At 39.5% G+C, this 17,459-nt stretch overlaps 1 protein-coding gene and 1 long non-coding RNA gene across 4 annotated transcripts in view; one reads left to right on the forward strand and one right to left on the reverse strand.

The window, feature by feature from the left end:
* March7 (membrane associated ring-CH-type finger 7) overlaps positions 1–11,076 on the reverse strand; it is a 44,702-nt gene extending 33,626 nt beyond the window's left edge. For 2 of the 3 annotated variants that reach the window (XM_004629894.3, XM_023713808.1), the window contains exon 1: positions 10,914–11,075. The gene's annotated coding sequence lies outside the window, so the exon portion shown is untranslated. Of the gene's footprint in view, positions 1–10,913 lie in introns of all 3 variants that reach the window. The other variant, XM_023713809.1, reaches the window with a different exon arrangement.
* Positions 11,077–11,162: 86 nt separating this feature from the next.
* On the forward strand, positions 11,163–12,919 carry LOC111816430. Its single transcript, XR_002820832.1, has 3 exons — positions 11,163–11,261; positions 12,484–12,682; positions 12,798–12,919. It is a non-coding gene; the product is annotated as an uncharacterized LOC111816430 (long non-coding RNA).
* Positions 12,920–17,459: the final 4,540 nt, after the last annotated feature.

The raw sequence follows: 17,459 nt of genomic DNA on the forward strand, positions 1-17,459 counted from the left end.
CTACAAAGGAAAACATGTAACCAAGAATAACAAAATGCCTGCTGGATAGCTCAGATTAAAGTGCCTGCTTAGGCCGACACAGAGGCCCAGGTTCATTCTCAGGGGTGCCATGCCAGCCCTGCCCCCGTGGTGCACTAAGACAGTGATTGAGGCTGGGCACAGTGTCATGTGCCTATAATCCCAGTGCTTGGGAAGCTGAAAAACAGGGGGATCTACAGGAGTCCAATCTGTGTTGAGACCCTATAGACCCTGTACTAAATACAAAATTTAAAAAAAAAGCACAAACCCAAAAAAACCCCCAAGGGCCAGCAGCATAGGTCAGTGGACTAAGCACTTGCTTAGGTAAGCGCAGGGGCCAGGCTTCAATCCCTGGCACAACATGCTACACACGCTCCACCCACAGGTGCACTGAGGTTGTGATGGAGTGTGGGTGGAGTCTGAGCAGAGTCTCCGCATGGTGGTGCATGCCTATAATCCCAGCACCAGGGAGGCAGAAATCAGGGCGATCAGTATGACTCTGAGCTGAGTAGTGAGAACCTGCACACACACACACACACACACACACACACACAAACACACACAAAGGCAAGAATAATGGACCACATAGCAAGGAAAAGGTATCTGTCCTGGTTTGGGGTTTTACAAAGGGAACAATACAACACCGGACACATTTTATGAGATAATTTTATAACAAATCACCCAAAGAAGCACACAGAAAGAGTGCAACAAATCTGCCCACATACTAAAGACCAAAGAATTTATCTGAGGGGCTAGAGCCCACAACAAAGTCTCATGTAGGCCTGCTTCATGGATTTGCACTGGGAAGGCCCAAAGGTCAGTGGTTGAAGCTACAAAGTTTATGATAGCAGGCTGAGGAATCTGAACCGGAGCCAGAAAGCAGCACTCAAGGTAAGAACCAGTTTCCCCAGAAAAGTATCCGTCATTCTCAGCAACAGTGAGATCCTGAGCTCCTCAGATGATGAGGAAAGCTGAGTTCCCATCAGGAAAGCCAACACAACCTTCTCCAGGAGACTGAGCAGTGCACCATTTTCCTAGCTAGAGCCAGGGAGTGAGGCTCAAAGTGAAGGCTAGAGCTCCCCAAAAGTGAACCACAGCCATCCTCAGTAACAATGAGGTTCCAAGCTCCTCCTCCAATGAGACCAAGTTCACCAGGAAAGCCAGTATGACAAGGTCCTCCAGTAGAATAGCTCAAGAGAACCAGTAGCTCCAACAACTCCAAACAGCTTCCCTAACAGCCTCTGTAGTTCTTCCTCTTAGGCTGCTGGCAACAATCCTCAGGTGGGCCTCCCACACCTATTTCAGTTCAGCTGGATGTAACAAGTTGACTACCAGTTGGCAGTATTTGAAAGGCAGTTTTGAAATGCAATGTTTCTGATGAAATACTTGGAAGAACACAGCACAAAAATGTTAAGTACATATTTAAAAACTGCCAGTGCTATCCTAAAATTCTTCACATTTTTATCCTTGAACTAGTATGAAGTCAGATACACTGAACTTGGTTAGAGATATGTACCTGTCAGCCATGCCTTGCCACTAAATTTGCAATACAATATTTAATGATATGCAGTTTGCATAACATACTTAATTTATACTTGCTTTGAACCTCACTTAAGTGCTAGACATCACAGGTCTACTTAAATTCTGTGATCATGTTCCTCATGTACATGGCTACAACACACTGAGGAGCAGGAGGCACAGACATGAAAGAGGCCACTCTTTCTGGTCTCCAGAATTTGCTTCAAATTCATAAAGGAGATATACATTACAAACCCATAAACATCTTACAATACTTGAAATTTTCAGTTTGGTCTTCAGCATTAGAAAAGCCAATTTAAGAAGGACTCTACGCTTATATAAGATGGAGGTCTGCGGCTATAAAACCTATCTGCCCAAGACCCTCCACCAATACAAAGCAGAGATCAGCTGCTAGAGGAAAGAAGGGGCTAGCAGAAAATGTTCCCATAATCTACAGACAAGTGACACTGAACCTTTTAGCGATCAATGCCCAAACAGCAATCCACAACCCACTTATTTATTGCAAAGTGCCAACACTGCAATTAAACCTGAACACTAGGGCTTAGTTTAGAAAAAAAAGCCCTCATCTATTAACATCTTTTGTCTTAAAAAAAAAAAAAAAAAAAGAAAAAGAAAAAAAAAAAAAGTATGTGCCATAGGTTTGCCACCACTGCTGCAGACTACTAGAATGAACTAAAAGCAAGAAGGGCAGAAATGCTGAAAAACCCCAACCTCTTAGGATCGGTAAAATGAAAAATATTTCCCTCTCTACCCCATGGCTTTCATTCAACTAAGTAGCAACTGCAATATACTGTTGAGAAAGGTACAAAAATCTTTAAGAGACCCCTCTGTTATACAGAAAGCTGAGGGTGGAAACACTAAAAAATTATCTAACTTTTTGTAAGTATTGAATTGTGGCACTCTAATCCACTAGAATGCTTTAAAAGCAAATAAAAAAAAGTAAAATTTAGGCCAAGCTTAGTACACACTAAACTCAACCCATTGCACTAATATCCTCGTAGAAGTAGTTTGTTTTTATTAAGGCATTAAATATTACATCTCAGTTGTTTTACAGCATTTGGCATTCAATCAAAAATTGTAAGACAGGGCTGGTGAGATGGCTCAGTGGTCTAAAGCACCTACTTAGAACAAGCTCAGCAAAGCGCAGGGACCGCGGTTCAATCCCCCAGCACCACATGCCAGCCAACCCTGCCTCCAGGTGGGCTGAGCTGGCCACACACACACAAAAATAAATAAATAAATAAATAAATAAAATAAATAAAAAAGATTTAAAAAAAAACACAAAAATTGTAAGACAAAAAAGTACAAACACCCCATTGTCAAGAAATAATCAACAGAACCAGACAAAGAGACAGCTTTCTTTCTTTCTTTCTTTATTTTTTGCGGAACCAGGGATTGAACTCAGATCCTTGCGTTTGCCAGTTAAGCGCTTATCCTACTGAGCCACCTCCCCGGCCAAGAGACAGCTTTAATGTAAGTAAATGGGGAAATTAGTGGTTTAATCTAAAATGACACACAGAAAAACATACATTAAGTACACAAGAGGGGGCTTAAAAGGGAGGAGTGAGGAAGTCTAATGTATATCTAACTAAAATTGCAAGGGTAAAGGCCAATGAGACATTTCAGCAGACGAAGAGCCTGCTTAGGCGAGTGCAAGAACCAGGTTTCCTCCCCAGCACCACATGCTGCGCTGGCCCTGACCGGGGCACACTGAGCCAGCCACCAAGTCCAGGCCAGGTGGCCAATGCCTACAATCCCAGTGCTGAGGGGGCTGAAAACAGGAGGATCACCCTGTACCAAATAATATTCAAAAAAAGAAAAAAGAAAAAGAAAATTATAAAGGCTATAACAGAAAATATTTGAAGAAACACTAGCTGAAACTGAAGAGTCAATATGCCCAACAAACATTAATCAGCAATCCTCACCTATATAACTCATGCTAGGCTGCTGAAAAGTATACTTAAACAAAACACAACACAAATTACAATACCTCAGCCAGGCATGATGTATGTAGCCAAAAAATAAATAAATAAATAAAGAAAGAAAGTATGATGTATTGGTACACCAATAATTCTGGTTACTTGAAGTGCCAAGGAAGAAATATGGCCAGTTCAAGGCCAGCTTGGAAAAGGCAAGACTGAGAACGTGTGTGTGTGTGTATGTGTACACTCATATATTCAGAAGAGTAATGTATGAGTTGACCTCAGACACCAAATGTAAAAAGAGATCACAGAGATGCTAAAATAAGCATAAAAATTAAAAACAGAAAACACGAGGAAATGTAATTCAAAGCAGAAAAGCTAAGTAAGGAACAGAAGTGCTCTGGAAGGAATAAATGCAGAAAGTAAATCATGCCATGTGTCTTATGTTTAGGAATCACTTTAATAAGGCAATGAGTTTGAAGATTTCTACAACCAGTTCTCTGGACTTCAAAAATTATATTTCTAACAATTAGAGCATTCAAAGATTAAACAATTAGTACCAAAGTTTTGTTCATTAGTACTTAATACACTTAAATACAGTTTGCTGCATTTTTGAGAATACTGAAAGTAACAATTAATTCTGCTAGCTTTGTGGAACAACCCACTGCTACAGGCTAAAAGGCTTAGCAGCTAATAAAGATTTTCAAATAAGGTTAGCTGAAAAAGCAAACAAAGCCCCCAATGCTAAACAGGTACGCAGGCTGGGCATGATGGTACATGCCTGTAATCCCAGTACTCAGAGGCTGAGGCAAGAGGATTGCAGCAAATTTGAGGCCAGTTTGGGCTACACAGTGAGTACAAAGCCAATCTGAACTGTAACAGCAAGACCTTGTCTCAAAATTTAAAAAGGAAAAAGTTTTAAATTGGTAGGCAGATCAATTTACAGGAAAAGAAACACTGATTTCAGGACAAACTAGTGATACCCAAAGTAGTGAAAATGGGTAAAAGAAGATTCAAAATATACACCTAAAAAAAAAAAAAAAAAAAAAAAAAAAAGATTTTTTCAGATTCTCCTCTTATGTAGGCAGGCCCTGAATGGGTCAGTATGCAATCGATTTTCTATCTGCTTTCTTCATTATTTTTCTTAAGAGCATGCTAAAATTACCCTTCAGCTGACTCAGACTTTCCAGTCACAGGAGCAAATCTTCAGCCTTCATGAATTTTAGAATTGCAGAAATTTTGTCTGTTTTTGCTTAGCAACTTTTATGGGGGTTACCTTTGTGCCATTCCTCTCTGTGGAAAGGCTTGCCATTTACAATTCAATTCATCTATTGCTTTTCAACCTACCCAATAACTGGCAGAAGAGACATATGATATTCAGTTTTGTGCTTTTTTTCTTCTTCAAGGAGGTTGGACATGTGGGAAAAAGCAGCACACTAAAATGAGTTGGTTTTTAAAGAATGAGAATCTGAACTGGCCAGAAGTAAGAGGATACTGGACTTAAATTTTTTGAAAAACAGTAGAGTAGTACAGGATGATTAACAGAATTTCAATCATATGGATTTACTTTTTTTCTGGCACATAAACTACCTTCTTTGTACTGTATTTTCTACCTGGTCAGTGTTAGCACTCCTCCTTATTATCTCTAAATTAGAAAAAATTGGGGTGCTATTAGAAAAACTTTAGGTGATACAAGAGAACACTTGGAGCAGGAGAAAAACTTCACTTAATGAGTACAATACTACATTCTCTGATCATTACAAGTTGCCTACCATATAGGGCTTGGGCTTTGCCAAACTTGGAAAGTGGAGTTCTTGCTTTTGTATCTGGGACTGAACTCAGGACCCTGCACTCACCAGGCAAGTGTTTATTCTACTGAGATATCTCCCCAGCCCCTGGAAAGCAGAATTCTTAAAAGCACATAAATAGCAGTCTAACTGCCTAAAATTTTTCCTGTAGTTCTTACAAAGACTTTTCCTAAGTAATATATCCTCTTGCATCACTACAGGTCATGGTTTCCCATTACCATAATCACGTTTGATTCAGATGTCCAGTCACACAGCAGTCACAAACCAAATAACCAGCTTAACAAAAAGATCCCATATCCATATTAATCACATTTCTTACCCCAATAGTCCTTTCCTGTATGTTAATGTATTTGTTAACAAAAATGTATTTAATGTTTTTATAAAATTTATTTCCTATTTTTTCCCCAAAACAGCAATCTGAGGCTTGTCATCAGATTAAGCATCACCTGATTTTTAGCACATGAACTGATTTCCAACAATTTATAAATAGAGTAAGCTTTGAAATCTGCTTCTTACTTGATGTGACTCTAGACATAAATCTCTATAATGCTTAATTTCTTCACCTAGAAAATGGTGATACAACCAACTTCACATGTACGTTGTGAACTTTGGTAACATAGCAATTGTTCAGTAATTAGCAGTACTATTAGTGTCACTGGTATAAGATTTTCAAATAAACTGCTTAGCATAACTTTAAAAAAATCTTTCACTATTTGAAATTTGTCTTAAATAGTAAAAACTCTTTCTGCAAAGCTGTTGACATATCTTAACATTCCCCAGGTTCAATGTATGGGACTGCAATAAAAACGAAAACTGGAATGAATAGCCCATTTATTGATTCACCTAGTGCTCCATCCCTGGGTGATACCATTATTGATATATTTTGGGCTTTTTCTTCATACTTAGCTTTCTAAAAATTTTTAACATACCTCTCTTTGCTCAGAAAAAATTACTGATAAAAGATTCTTCTCTATAAGCTGTAAAGAAAAAAACAAAAAACCCAAAACCAAAAAAAACCACTATAAAACACTCTTAAGGAGGCTAATACTGTTTTTAAACTGATAACGTTACAGTTTCAGTATCTACACATTGAGAAGAAATGTCAAATAATAAAGCACTACTCTAACAAAGACTAAGTGAAAAAGCTTAAAAGCAGTCCACACAAAATGGAGTTTAAAATGAGCTGGGTTTGACCTAATTTTTTTTTTCATGATGAAAATTTTCAAACAGACAAAAGTAGAGAAAATGAAGTTCCAGGTACCAATCAAAAGTCCCAACAATCATTGTCTTGCCTATTTTACCATCTATATTATTTTAAAGTAATCTCAAATAGGACTTTTTTCCTTTACTGGCAATGAGAATTGAACATGGGAACTTTGCACTGAGCTTAGCTGAACTACATCTCTAGCCCTTTTTGTATTAGTGAGACAAGCTCTTGTTAAGTTACTAAACTGCCTAGGCTGGGATTGAAATTGTGCTCCTCCTGCCTCAGTCTCCTCAGTGCTGAGCTTACAGGATTGTGCCACCACGTTCAGTTCAGAATGTGGATTCTACCAACATTCAAAGCCTGTGGTAAATCATAAGATATGACTACAAATTCCTCCATCCTAGTACACAATTCCCTGTGCAATGCAATGTTGACAAAAATCTGCCCAGAATGAAGCAGTCCTATTTTCCCAACTTTTTAATGTAGATTAGCCTTACTGTCAGACTTACTGTAAGTCAGTACAATATAAGGGACATTTTGCAATTTGAAAAGGTTGTCTTGTAGAGCCTCCATTTTCACTCTGGATAATACTATCCTGACATGCTAATGTCATTAAAGATCCCTGGGTAACACCTAGATGTTAATGAACACAAACAGCTCACGTTTAGCATCTTGTTCATCCCAGCCTGGGAAATCATCCAGCTAAATATTGGAATAAGAATAAACCCATACAAAACCAGAATAACTGCCCAACAAGCACAGACAACTGTAAAAAATACTGAACAACTTCACTAGGTTTTAGGTGGTTTGTTACACATCAATAGAACAAAGATTTGTGATTTACTGTAACTTTACCTTTCAATTATAATACCATTACTTTATGTGCTCAGTCTCTACAAAAAACTTAATCCTAACTGGACCTGATTCAAATTCTGTCTTAGGTATCTGAGAAATTAGAGTTAATGAAGAGCACATTGTTATATGATAAATTCATGGCAAGAAGGCCAGAGTTAGCAAAATATCAATGTCTGTCTGTCTGTCTGTCTGTCTGTGTCTTTCTTTCGGTACAGGATTTCATTGTGCCTCTCAGACTCCTAGTAATCTTATCTTAGTCTCCCCAGAGCTGGGATTACAGGCATGCACCACCACACCCAGTATTCAATGTATTCCAACAGTTACAGTCTTTCAGAAATTATTACAATTCCAGTATTTACCTGTAATTTTCATACCCTTTTCTTTAGGAAAAAGAAAGTTTTTAGATAAAACATTTTTTCTCTAGTTAAAACTATCTTAGTATAGTATTTTACTGATCCTGAACTCTGAAACACGGAAGCCAAAAGCGGTCATAAAGGGAAGCACTTGGAATGTGCAGAAATTTGGGGGTCCTTTAAAAAAAAAATTGGCTTTTGGCAGGCATTACTTAAATCTAAGAAAAAAACTAGGTAGGTAAAATTTAAGATCGCTGTGGGAAAACACAAATCTGATGTCCACAGTACAGCATTTTTGAGATAACCTGTTCTCAAAATTAATACAGTAGGTGTCAAGTTTCAAGTTTCAATCTTTATTCAGTAAGTACAAAACTTTTGAGGATTCTGGTAAGAAACAGAATAAACTAGCTTTGAAGGTTCAACTTTGCCCTCTTTTAAAGATGCTGACGAAAATGGGTGTAGAGCTCCAGATGATTGTGAAACCAGGTGTTCAACTTATCTAGTCTAACCACTAGTCACAGAGAAATACATTTGAGAACAGGAAAAACCAGCTCTGACCAATTAAAGCTTAAGTCACAGCTGAAAACTAAAAATTAACATCAGTGAAAAATAACATCCCAGATGACTTTCAAATTACAAGTTTTACCCCCCCCAGTCTTTTTTGAGTTGATTTTACAATTATGTACTTTATTTAAGACAGTTTCTGTGAACAATGATTTGTATGTAATTGGATAAATTCACTGTCAGGGAATTCTTTCAGTGAATTCAAATAATTTTAGAAGGAACTCAAAATCTTTTTTATTTTAAATTGTAATTGTAATTGCGATCCATTCTTGTTTGTTATTTTAATAGTTAAAAGGGTCTATCAGTTAAATGTTGCTTAAAAATGAGACAATGTAAAACAATTTCACTTGTGTAGTCTCTCCCTCTTTTGTATTACTAGAACTTATCTGTGATAACAAAACACAGTACCACCAAGAATCTAAAAATCACTTTTATTAGGCTTAGGGCTACAACAGCTCTCTATCCCACAGTTTCTGATACTGCATAGATCTTTCATGTCAGGCTCTAACCTCCCATCCAAATTCATCTGTGGGAAGCAAACTGTCACTTCCTAAAAGAAATTATACGATGACTTTGCCGTTTTCTTATGAAAGTCCTGGTCATCTTTTACTTATTAGTTCAAGCAATATTTGTTAAACTGCCCACCCAAACCAAGCACTCATTTATGCTCCCACTGTATACAACTGAGATTACAGTAATTGTTCACGCAGTGGTGTAATGACTACATTGTGAGTTATGGAGTGATGCTGCACCAAAGTCATTCTTGTAATATAAAGCCCTAATCACACAACAAACTGCACATTATCAAGACATGTCTGGCATAATTTGATGCATTTTACTTTATAAAATTACTTCCTTAAAACATTAAAACATAGGCAATTCTTGAATATACACATGAAGAGGTGTGTGCAATGGATATGGAGATGACTGAAATATTGGCTACCTGAATTCATACATGACTGTACCCAAGTTTGTACTCTGACACATCAGGTAGACAGAGGGGAGTCTTTATACTGCTTTACGTGGGAAAATAAGCCTCTTGCCAACATGGTAGAAAACTCATTTGTAGGTGGGAATTCTTAAGACCGCTGACTCAAGACTGGGGATATGTATAAGTTATATAGATCAGGGAAAGAGGAGATGCTTAGAATGAGCAAGACCCTGGGTTTGATAAAGATACCTGATCTATCATGAAATTGAAAAGAACCCAAGACTACATTTACCACTATTTAGAGCTGTGGAAAGTTCTTAAAAAACATGCAGTCAACTTTTAAGATTTTTCTAGCCAGAATGCTTGTACACAAACAAATGGGTATCAACACCCAATTTCATCTTTTTATTCATTCACAACAACAACAAAAAAAATCACACTTCCAAGTGTGTCTTCTGAAGTGTTGGTTGCTTTATACACTACACATCTAATTTAAACCTCATTTGACATTCAGGAATTTACTTAGTGTTTCTGAACAAACCTGAAAAGGTTAAATAACTATGGCAAAACCAATAATAAAACCAGGTATTGTGTCTTGTAATCTCAGCATTAGGGCAGCTGAGACAGGAGGATCCCTGTGAAGGAAGGCAGCCTGAGCTGCATAGCAAGACTATGTCAAACACAAAAAAACCACACTCCGACCCGGATCTTCTGACAAGAGCTACTATTTCACGAGCATCTGTTTCATAAAATACTGTATCAGCTGTAAATTAAAATACTGGCCCCACTTCCCCAACAAAATTTTTGTTACCTCATGATCATAGGCCATTATACTACCTATGTAGCTTAATGTTTTTCTGATGCGTGAATCAAAATTTTGTCAGTGCTTACCTCCTCGTGCTGGACAGAAATACTAAAAGATGCGAGGAAGAAATGTAAAGATTTAAAACAGTGAGAAAAACAAACTACCTAAAAGGCATAAAAATAGGAACAAAAACAATTCAATTTTACTTGGCACACTAGCACCAATCGTGACGAATTTATTCCTCGCGGAGATTTCTCCCTACATATACTTCAATACGCAGGAAAAAAAAATCGTATTTTAATGTGTGTTTACCTATCCATTTTCACTACGCAGTTTCACCAAAATGAGGGGAGTACTTCACTACTCGCGCCCTCCATATTTTTACTTCTTACGCCAACAGGTCGGGTTTTTATACATAGTATCACCACCAATTTCGATTCAAAAACTACGTGATTTACCACAAAAAAGGTCACAACGTTCAGATCCTGGAGCTATCAACTCGCAAATCTTTACGAAACCTAAGGGGCTGACAAAGTCTCTTCCACTCGAGGCAGGATGGGCCAAGCCCTAACCCTCCCTGGGGGTCAATGGTGCGCTCCTTACTCGCGGACACCCCCAAACTCAGGCTCCGGAGGTCGCTCCGGACATCGGCCGAAGGGACGCCCCCAGCCGAAGCAAGGCTACAGCCCCTGCTCCCTCGCCTAGCACACACCCTTCCAGCAAGGCGCACAATCCGCCCCGTCACCAACTCCACGACCGAAGGGCGGGTCGGGCCACGGCCGGTCCGCCGAAGCACCCAGCCGCCGCCTCGGCCCCCACCCGCCGCGGTGCGAGCCTTCCCCTCCCCCACCCGCGGCCTGGCCTCCAACCGACTCCCGGGCCCGAGAAGCCCTAACTCCACAGCTTATTACCCGTGCTCCCGAGTTGGCACTCCACACGGCGCGACGCGCTCGCAGCGACCGCTGCACCACCTTCCGGCTCGGAGTTCGAGGCCTTGGACCGAAGCAGAGTCGTGCGCAGCAAAGCACAATGGCGCCAGTACCGCTCCCGGATCCGGCGCAGAACCAGCCGCCACCGTTAAGCGCCCCTCCCTTCTTCTCCTCCACCCCCAACCTCACGGACTTCGGACTTCTCGCGAGAGTGGTGGCGCTGCAGGGATCTGAGAGCTGCGGCGCCGCTTGACGTGCCCTGCCGCGGGGTGGTGCTCTGACTGCGGCAGCCGTTGAAGGGCTGCCCCGGAAGGCAGCGAGGCGCCACCGGTAAGCGGCTGAGGCTGGGCGGCTGCCTTGCTGGCGGCGAGGCGGCGCGAGTGCGGGCGCTGGGAGCGCGGGCGGCGCGGGAGGCCGGGCCCTGGTTGGTTGGCCGTCCGCGCTCGGCTCGCGAGGGGCTCCCGCCGCCCGGCGTCGCCCCCGGCGCTCGCCCCTGGGGCAGAACTGCGAGGCCTCCGCTTAGGTAGCGCCCGCTCTCTCCTTTTTGTCGCCCGAGGAGCTTGGAGAGTGGCGCAGGGAATGTTCATTGAGTCGAGAGAAGCACTGCCATTTCCCCTGCCTCCCTGAGTGACTGGACGCGAGCTTTTCCCCGTAGGGCTTGCTTTGCCCGTGATTCCTTGTAGGAAGGGGTGTTGGTGGTGGGCCGCTTTTACCTTCATATCTTTAAAAATCGTGGTATTAGTCTTTCACAGTGTAGTTACAGTTTTGTCAGTAAAAAATTTTTTTCGCGTATTTAGGGAAAGGCGGAGAAATTGGAGCACAAATGAAGTATTTGGACAAAACTTTAAAATAACTGAAATGTGGTAAATTAAGATGTGAGTCCTAAAGTAAAAGGCAGTAAGAGTTTGGAAAAGCCACAATTTATGTGAATTTCACCACATTCGAATAAGTGAAATATGATGTTTTTATATACTTGTCACTTCATCCGAAGGGAACAGGCTATCATTCTCCCATTTACTGTCGTACAAAGTAACAAACTTATGCTTCACTATGATAAATTTTAAAAACTGCAAATTTTAAAAAATTAAAGTTATTTAAAGTTGACACAAATTCCAGTCTTTTAGGATATAAAATAAAGTGTTCACTATGAGATAAAGTGAACAGATAAGATTATTTCTGAGGAAAATAAAGGTCTCTCCTGTCTCTGTCACACACACACACACAAGAAAACCACACAATATGGGTTCAAATTGCAGTCCTGCCTTTTAATTACCTTTACTTTGAGCAGTTTTTTTTTTTTTTTTTTTTTTTTTTTGTGGGGGGGGAGGTTCTGGCCTTCTGAAAGAACAGTACTTTAACTTTGGTAGGCTTGGGTATGCTTTCTCTGAACTGAGATTAATCACAGCATAATATAAGCCCCATAGGGTTGTTGAAGGAATTAAATGAGATACATGGGTTCTTAGAACATTATAAGCGTTTTAGACTTGTTAGCTATTACATTTCTTGTTCAGAACATCACTAATATTATCTTTCTGGACTTAATATTACATAGGTCTATTAAACAGCTTTTCACATTTGTTCTACACAAGAGGAATGACTGTGACAGTACCATCTTCCTGAACTAGACCATCTTCCTGAATCAGACCTGGGAGTGGGAACTTGTGTACAGAACACCTAAACTTGGCAAGGATGCTGCAGATTTTGAAGGAGAATGGCTTTATCCCCTCCCAGCCCTGATGATATTATGAGAGGTGAGTGTGGCACCAATTGTAGTACCTATGTTAAACAGCTCTGGATGGATTCTAGTTTTTATATTGATGCTAGTAAATAGGTAAACACCATTGATATAATATTTCTGTTCTTTAGGTGGAGTTAGTTGTGTGTGTGTGTGATTCAGTGTGCCCTCTTTGCTTTGAGTTTACAACTAATTATCAACAAATAATTATTGAGATTTTGCTATGTTGAAGGCATTTTGAAGGAAATTATGGATAGAGGTAGGTAAAAATCATGACTATTTTCTGAATTAAAAATCATGAAAGTGATTTGACAGGCAAGTGTCTGAACTCAACTATTATAAACAATCTAGACTCCATGGTTACCTTTTATCTACTGAGCTTCTGTACTTGACCTTTCTTTGCTAAATTTTTATCTTATTCAGCTGACTTTGACACTCCTTTTTGTATAATCTGTATTCACCTCCTTTTTGTATAACTGTATTCACAGTTCCTGTATTCTCTTTTTATCATTTTGCACCCTAACCTTTTTTTTTTTTTTTTTTGGGCGGAACCAGGGATTGAACTCAGGCCCTTGCACTTACCAGGCAAGTGCTTATTCTGCTGAGCCATCTCCCCGGCCCCAGCAACCTAACCTTCAAAGAAGCCTCTCTGACAAGAGCAATTGTGGAAATACTCTTTGATTTTGTAAAGATATTGGTTACAGTAAATTTTTGCAAATCATTATATATACATTTATTTATTTATCTTCCCATATTTTTTAGGGAAGGGTCTACAGGGTGTTCAGTGTCTCACTACTAGGTCAGACATGTAGTGATTTTCCTGTTTACAGCCTCCCAAGTGCTAGGATTACAGGCTCATGCCACCACTCCCAGTCTCAAATACTATCTCAGTGTGCCCAGGGGATGGGGCCGACAAGGCAGGCCTGGGATTGGAATCTGCTGAGCTATTTGGCTGGCCCTGTTTGCTTGTTTTTTTTTTTTAAAACAAACAAACAAACAAAAACAAACTAGTGTCTCTCTGTACCTCAGGATGGCCTTAAAGTCACAGTGTTCCTGCCTCACTCTCCTAAGTGCTGGGGTTACAGACATGCACCATCATGACTGGCTATCATTTTTTGTTATAGATTATTTCTTCATCTTTTCAGAGGAGTTCAAACTCATAAAGATACAAAAGTGTTTATAGTAAGATCCCTAAGTTGAGAACAAGTGATGCCAATTTCTTTTCAAATGGAAGCCTTATTTATCAGTAGAGAAGGGAATGTGGTATCATCAATTAATTTGTCAATCTACTGTTTAAATTTATAGGTAAATGCCAGGGGTACATTGAAGACACCTACTTCCAACAAACATATTTCCAAATAAAAAATATATTACCTAGAAGGCCTTTTCTGTACAGGTTTGATGGAAGGAACTCTTTTCATGCCAAAAATAGTAAACCCCTATATAATGCATTTATAAATTTGTACTTTCTCATCAAATTTTCTTGTAGGTGCCATGTTTACTAAATGTACATCCAAAACATTGTTGGCTAGCTTCTGCTGAATTAGCAAAAACTTTCCATCTTAACAGGAAGCAGTTTAAAAATGTATGAAAATAAGTAAAACAGAATGCCACTGTGGACTAAGGATAGTGACAGCTGCCTATAATCTCAGCTACTCAGGAGGCTGAGGCAGGAGGATCAAAAATTTGAGGTAACTTAAGGAGAACTTATCTTTCAATTTATAAATAAGTGTTGGGGTGGGAATATAGCTCAGTGACAAGCCCCTGGGTGTACTTTGTAACACATACATACAAAATAGAAAGTGCCATCTGGAAACCCTTTGAGAAACCTCACGCTAAATCTTCAGTTTAGATTTCACAGTTACTTGAAAGATCATTTCTTAATTGCATCAGAATATCTTGTGTGGCTGGGAACAGTTCCCAATTTAAAATATGTGATTCCCATTCCCTACGTGAAATACTTTTCACACTGTCTGCAAAAGAGTGACTAATAAAAGCAGTTATCTTTCATTATTGATAAACTAGGCTTTAGAAATGAATGGTTTTTGGATCAAATCTAGCTTGGCACCTGTTAATGTAAATGCTTTTATTGGAACATAGTCATGTACATTAGTTTATGTATTTTCTGTGTATTAGGGTTCTCCAGGGAAATAGAAAATTATATACTGTATATTATCCATCAAGAGATTTATTTTAAAGAATTGTCTAATTCAGTTGTGGGGCCTGGAAAGTTTTAGTCTAGCAGGCTAGAAATACAGAAGTGATACTCTAGTACTAAGGCTGAATTTCTTTGCTAGTGAATGTGTTCATTATATAACACAAACATGTACTAATACAAAATAATAAATAAGAATTTTTTCTCTAAGAAACTTCAGTGTTTGTTCTTAAGACTGATTGAGGGGCTGGCGAGATGGCTCAGTGGTCTAAAGCACCTACTTAGAACAAGCTTGACAAAGCACAGGGACCATGGTTCGATCCCCCAGCCCACATGCCAGCCAGCCCCGCCCCCTGGTGGGCTGAGCTGGTCACACACACACACTAAATAAATAAATAAATGTTTAAAAAAAAAAAAGACTGATTGAGGGCCTGGGGAGATGGCTCAGTGTAATAAGTGCTGTTCCACCAAAAAAAAAAAAAAAAAAAAAAAAGATTGATTGAATGAGGGCCATTTACATTATTGAGAGTAAGCACCTTCATTTATAGTCAACAGATTGTAAATGTTAACCACAACTACAAAATACCTTCACACCAACACCTAGGTTAATGTTGATTGACGAGGGTTCTGTATCCTTGCCAACTTGACATAAAAAGATAACCATTACCCATCTATCACTGTTTTTACCTATAATAGCAGAACTGAGTAGTCGTGGCAGACGTGAAATGACCCAGAAATCCTAAAATAATTCAGTATCTGAATTATTTACAGGACATTTCCTGACCTCTGGAATAAGTCATAAACTGGCCTCTGTTTTTATAATAGAGTCCTGGCACACGTATCCATGCATAGACATGTGTGTGCTAACAGATATGTGTACATACACACAAAGATTTTGCAATTTTAATATGAATTGTGCTTGGCTTCCCATGTTCACAGTCATTTCAGACTATATTTTAGGAGAGTGTAAACAAAAAGAGATGGGCCGGCCAAATAGCTCAGCAGATTAAAGTGCCTGCAAGCAGGTGCAGGGGCCAGGGGTTCGATTCCTAGGTCTGCCTTGCTGGCCCCACCCACAGGGGCGGCACTGAGATACTGATTGAAACTGGGTGTGGTGGCATGAGCCTGTAATCCCAGCACTTTGGGGGCTGTAAACAGGAAAATCACTATGAGTTCTATCTAATAGGGAGACCTTGAACACCCTGTAGACCCTTCCCTAAAAATACAGAAGAAAGAAAGAAAAAGAGGATATTGGGGGGTTGGATCCCCAGCATACTGTGCTGGCCCTGCTCCCAGGGTGTGCTGCGACAGCGATTGAGACTGGGCATGGTGGCGCTAATCCCAGTGCTTGGGAGGCTGAAAACAGGAGGATCACTATGAGTCCGATCTGTGTAGTGAGACCCTGTAGACCCTGTACTAAATACATTTTTTTAAAAAAAGGATACTGGTATAAGCTTTTTGGGTACTCCTGGAAGTTCTTTATCCCCTTCTTAAAAATTTTTCACAGGTATGTATATTCACAATAGCATGTATGTGATGATGTTATATGTACTGTAGGGGCTATTTTAGTTTAGTCATTTTCTTTTTTTTCCTTTTTCTCCCTACCCCATTTCCCTTTTGAATTTGGCTTTTCTGCCTTTATCTAATGCTTCACAAACATTGACTATAACCCACATTGACAAACCACTATAAATCCCTTCGCTTTTTTCTCTACGTGATAATATGAAAGTGCTATGATGTGTAAATATATGTAAGTACTCATGCTTTTAGATACAGATATTGGTTTACAATTTATTTTTAAAAACAGGATAAACTTTAGACATTTATCTTCAAGGCAGTGTAGCTTGTGGTAGAGCATTTGCCTAGCACTTGCAAGGCCCTGGGTTCTATCCCTAGCACGGCAAAAACAAAAGAAGAAGCATTTATTTTCTTTTTACTTTTTCAAACTCAATACTACTTCTTGGGAATCCTATGGATAGTTTTTCTTTGTGTTTTAATCTGTGGTAAATATTACCATTCTGTGGTCTTCATAGTGTTTTCTCACCTCTCTTATATTTACTATCTTTTGCTGTGGAAAGGTTTGTGTAATTTCTTTTATAACTGCTGTATTTCCATGTTAGCTTAAAAAATCCTTAGCTATCCCTGGACTGTATACTATAGTGTCTTAGATTTTTCTAGATTACTTTAATTATCATCTTTAATAGTTTTTATATGTGGAATAGATAACTGGATTTTTTTATGTATTTAGTACAGGGTCTAAAGGGTCTCACTATGTAGATCAGACTCGTAGTGATTCCCGTTGTCAGCCTCCCAAGCTCTGGGATTACAGGGCTGCACCACTACACCCTGGCTCAATCACCATGTCAGCACACGCTGGGGGGCAGGGATGGAACCCCTAGCTCCTGCATCTGCCTAAGCAGGTGCTTTAATCTGGTGAGCTATCAGGCTGACCCTGATCATTGGATTTTGTATTTTCTTTTTTTTTTTTTTAGGCAGAACCTGGGATTGAATTTAGGCTTTTGTGCTTGCCAGGCAAGTGCTTATTCTACTGAGTTATCTCCCCAGCCCTGGATTTGTATTTTCTTCTCAACAGGTAGGCAGATATGCCAATAGCATTCATTTAAAAAAAATAAAAATA

Source organism: Octodon degus, unplaced genomic scaffold, assembly GCF_000260255.1.
Source record: "Octodon degus isolate 3935 unplaced genomic scaffold, OctDeg1.0 scaffold00032, whole genome shotgun sequence".
In the NCBI taxonomy this organism is placed as follows: domain Eukaryota; kingdom Metazoa; phylum Chordata; class Mammalia; order Rodentia; family Octodontidae; genus Octodon; species Octodon degus.